The sequence below is a fragment of the Schistocerca cancellata genome, chromosome 7 (assembly GCF_023864275.1).
Source record: "Schistocerca cancellata isolate TAMUIC-IGC-003103 chromosome 7, iqSchCanc2.1, whole genome shotgun sequence".
Classification (NCBI taxonomy): Eukaryota; Metazoa; Arthropoda; class Insecta; order Orthoptera; family Acrididae; genus Schistocerca; species Schistocerca cancellata.
The window spans coordinates 66,081,379-66,086,092 of record NC_064632.1 but is presented as its reverse complement, the minus strand read 5'-3'; the positions used below and the strand labels follow the sequence as shown (position 1 = coordinate 66,086,092).

General features: G+C 47.8%; 2 non-coding genes across 2 annotated transcripts; both read left to right on the top strand.

The window, feature by feature from the left end:
• The first annotated feature begins 2,792 nt into the window (after positions 1–2,792).
• On the top strand, positions 2,793–2,867 carry Trnal-caa (transfer RNA leucine (anticodon CAA)). The gene has a single exon. It is a non-coding gene; the product is annotated as a tRNA-Leu (tRNA).
• An 828-nt stretch (positions 2,868–3,695) lies between these two features.
• Trnal-caa (transfer RNA leucine (anticodon CAA)) lies at positions 3,696–3,770 on the top strand. The gene has a single exon. It is a non-coding gene; the product is annotated as a tRNA-Leu (tRNA).
• The last annotated feature ends 944 nt before the right edge of the window (positions 3,771–4,714 follow it).

The window sequence follows — 4,714 nt, the reverse complement described above, 5'->3', positions numbered from 1 at the left end:
AGAAGCGCTCCTCTCATCACCCAGTATCACCCTGTAGTGTAACAACTGAACCATATTCTTCACCAAGGTTTTGGTTATCTCTCATACTGTGCTGAAATGAGTGACATCATGTCCATGAACTCTTCCATCACTCCTAAAGTTGTGTTCCATCACCCACCCAACGTGCACAGCATGTTAGGCCATCCCTATGCCATTCCCATTCCAACACCCTTGCTGCTGGCACCATTCCCTGTAGTAGACGAAGGTGCAAGAGCTGCCCAAACCATCCACTCAGCAGCCTCTACTCCAGTCCAGAGACAGGCTTGTCCTATCCCATGAGAGGCCAGGCAACCTGTGAAAGCAGCCATTACATATACCAACTCTAATGCAAATACTGCACAGCCTTTTCTGTTGATACAACTACTAACAAGAGGTCCACCAGGATGAATGGTCATTGCCAAACTGTTGGCAAGAAGAAAGTTGACCACTGAGTGCAGTTTACTACAAAATGCTCAGCTTCAACAGCTTCTTCACATCCCAAGCCATATGGATCTTTCCCTCCACCACCAGCGTCTCTGAAACTTGCAGATGGAAGTTATTCTTACAACACATCCTCCACTCCTAAAATTGTCCTGGTCGCAATCTGAGGTAACTCACTGTCCCAGCACCCTCCACTCAACTGTTTATCCTTCCTCCATCCTGTCATCCCCTCCCAATTCATGTCCCAGTGTTGCATTCAGCACATGCTGTTTCCCATTGACCACTACAACAGTGCCAGCTCATATACCTGCCATCCATCCCACCCACATTCCTATCTATTAAACCAACTGCCTCCCTCTGAGCCAGTAGCCTTCCACCCCCATTTGCTCTGCTTTTAGTGAGTGGTCTCGTTTAGTCCTAAATTATTTAAATTCTCCAAGAACTTTCCAACAACAAATACAGAATTAGTTAAACATAGCTTATTAAAGAAATCCAGAGCACAATTTTTTGGTAATGTTTTTTGAAATGATAATCTAGTTACCACAAACACGGTAACAAGGAGCAACACCACAAACTCAAACAAGGATAATTTTCTTAACATCATAAACAACTTGAAAATGATGACTCACTACTGAACGAATTACATCAGATATCACATGTCTCTGTAAAGTAAATAATCCCCATTATTCAGAATGAAATTATTTCTTTGCAGATAAGAGAAATCACATGTGAATAAATTCAAGACATTAGATTAGATTAGATTAGATTTACTTTCATTCCAATTGATCCGTAGTGAGGAGGTCCTCCAGGATGTGGAACATGTCAGAAAAACAACAATACATGACAAATATTTACAACTAAAACAAATAAGCTAATGTACCATTCCACAGGTCCCAAGTGGAATGATCGTCATTTTTTAATGAACACTAAGAGTCATTTTACAAATACTAATGCACTGAATTTAAAATAAAAAAGTTTTTTATTTATTTATAAGGTAATAAACATGTAATACAACTACTGTAATACTTCCAGAATGAGATTTTCACTCTGCAGCGGAGTGTGCGCTGATATGAAACTTCCTGGCAGATTAAAACTGTGTGCCCGACCGAGACTCGAACTCGGGACCTTTGCCTTTCGCGGGCAAGTGCTCTACCAACTGAGCTACCGAAGCACGACTCACGCCCGGTACTCACAGCTTTACTTCTGCCAGTACCTCGTCTCCTACCTTCCAAACTTAACAGAAGCTCTTCTGCGAACCTTGCAGAACTAGCACTCCTGAAAGAAAGGATATTGCAGAGACATGGCTTAGCCACAGCCTGGGGGATGTTTCCAGAATGAGATTTTCACTCTGCAGCGGAGTGTGCGCTGATATGAAACTTCCTGGCAGATTAAAACTGTGTGCCCGACCGAGACTCGAACTCGGGACCTTTGCCTTTCGCGGGCAAGTGCTCTACCAACTGAGCTACCGAAGCACGACTCACGCCCGGTACTCACAGCTTTACTTCTGCCAGTACCTCGTCTCCTACCTTCCAAACTTAACAGAAGCTCTTCTGCGAACCTTGCAGAACTAGCACTCCTGAAAGAAAGGATATTGCGGAGACATGGCTTAGCCACAGCCTGGGGGATGTTTCCAGAATGAGATTTTCACTCTGCAGCGGAGTGTGCGCTGATATGAAACTTCCTGGCAGATTAAAACTGTGTGCCCGACCGAGACTCGAACTCGGGACCTTTGCCTTTCGCGGGCAAGTGCTCTACCAACTGAACTACCGAAGCACGACTCACGCCCGGTACTCACAGCTTTACTTCTGCCAGTACCTCGTCTCCTACCTTCCAAACTTAACAGAAGCTCTTCTGCGAACCTTGCAGAACTAGCACTCCTGAAAGAAAGGATATTGCGGAGACATGGCTTAGCCACAGCCTGGGGGATGTTTCCAGAATGAGATTTTCACTCTGCAGCGGAGTGTGCGCTGATATGAAACTTCCTGGCAGATTAAAACTGTGTGCCCGACCGAGACTCGAACTCGGGACCTTTGCCTTTCGCGGGCAAGTGCTCTACCAACTGAGCTACCGAAGCACGACTCACGCCAGGTACTCACAGCTTTACTTCTGCCAGTACCTCGTCTCCTACCTTCCAAACTTAACAGAAGCTCTTCTGCGAACCTTGCAGAACTAGCACTCCTGAAAGAAAGGATATTGCGGAGACATGGCTTAGCCACAGCCTGGGGGATGTTTCCAGAATGAGATTTTCACTCTGCAGCGGAGTGTGCGCTGATATGAAAGGTAGGAGACGAGGTACTGGCAGAAGTAAAGCTGTGAGTACCGGGCGTGAGTCGTGCTTCGGTAGCTCAGTTGGTAGAGCACTTGCCCGCAAAAGGCAAAGGTCCCGAGTTCGAGTCTCGGTCGGGCACACAGTTTTAATCTGCCAGGAAGTTTCATATCAGCGCACACTCCGCTGCAGAGTGAAAATCTCATTCTGGAAACATCCCCCAGGCTGTGGCTAAGCCATGTCTCCGCAATATCCTTTCTTTCAGGAGTGCTAGTTCTGCAAGGTTCGCAGAAGAGCTTCTGTTAGGTTTGGAAGGTAGGAGACGAGGTACTGGCAGAAGTAAAGCTGTGAGTACCGGGTGTGAGTCGTGCTTCGGTAGCTCAGTTGGTAGAGCACTTGCCCGCGAAAGGCAAAGGTCCCGAGTTCGAGTCTCGGTCGGGCACACAGTTTTAATCTGCCAGGAAGTTTCATATCAGCGCACACTCCGCTGCAGAGTGAAAATCTCATTCTGGAAACATCCCCCAGGCTGTGGCTAAGCCATGTCTCCACAATATCCTTTCTTTCAGGAGTGCTAGTTCTGCAAGGTTCGCAGAAGAGCTTCTGTTAAGTTTGGAAGGTAGGAGACGAGGTACTGGCAGAAGTAAAGCTGTGAGTACCGGGCGTGAGTCGTGCTTCGGTAGCTCAGTTGGTAGAGCACTTGCCCGTGAAAGGCTAAGGTCCCGAGTTCGAGTCTCGGTCGGGCACACAGTTTTAATCTGCCAGGAAGTTTCATATCAGCGCACACTCCGCTGCAGAGTGAAAATCTCATTCTGGAAACATCCCCCAGGCTGTGGCTAAGCCATGTCTCCGCAATATCCTTTCTTTCAGGAGTGCTAGTTCTGCAAGGTTCGCAGAAGAGATTCTGTTAAGTTTGGAAGGTAGGAGACGAGGTACTGGCAGAAGTAAAGCTGTGAGTACCGGGCGTGAGTCGTGCTTCGGTAGCTCAGTTGGTAGAGCACTTGCCCGCAAAAGGCAAAGGTCCCGAGTTCGAGTCTCGGTCGGGCACACAGTTTTAATCTGCCAGGAAGTTTCATATCAGCGCACACTCCGCTGCAGAGTGAAAATCTCATTCTGGAAACATCCCCCAGGCTGTGGCTAAGCCATGTCTCCGCAATATCCTTTCTTTCAGGAGTGCTAGTTCTGCAAGGTTCGCAGAAGAGCTTCTGTTAAGTTTGGAAGGTAGGAGACAAGGTACTGGCAGAAGTAAAGCTGTGAGTACCGGGCGTGAGTCGTGCTTCGGTAGCTCAGTTGGTAGAGCACTTGCCCGCGAAAGGCAAAGGTCCCGAGTTCGAGTCTCGGTCGGGCACACAGTTTTAATCTGCCAGGAAGTTTCATATCAGCGCACACTCCGCTGCAGAGTGAAAATCTCATTCTGGAAACATCCCCCAGGCTGTGGCTAAGCCATGTCTCCGCAATATCCTTTCTTTCAGGAGTGCTAGTTCTGCAAGGTTCGCAGAAGAGCTTCTGTTAAGTTTGGAAGGTAGGAGACGAGGTACTGGCAGAAGTAAAGCTGTGAGTACCGGGCGTGAGTCGTGCTTCGGTAGCTCAGTTGGTAGAGCACTTGCCCGCGAAAGGCAAAGGTCCCGAGTTCGAGTCTCGGTCGGGCACACAGTTTTAATCTGCCAGGAAGTTTCATATCAGCGCACACTCCGCTGCAGAGTGAAAATCTCATTCTGGAAACATCCCCCAGGCTGTGGCTAAGCCATGTCTCCGCAATATCCTTTCTTTCAGGAGTGCTAGTTCTGCAAGGTTCGCAGAAGAGCTTCTGTTAAGTTTGGAAGGTAGGAGACGAGGTACTGACAGAAGTAAAGCTGTGAGTACCAGGCGTGAGTCGTGCTTCGGTAGCTCAGTTGGTAGAGCACTTGCCCGCGAAAGGCAAAGGTCCCGAGTTCGAGTCTTGGTCGGGCACACAGTTTTAATCTGTCAGGAAGTTTCACTGTAATACTTATT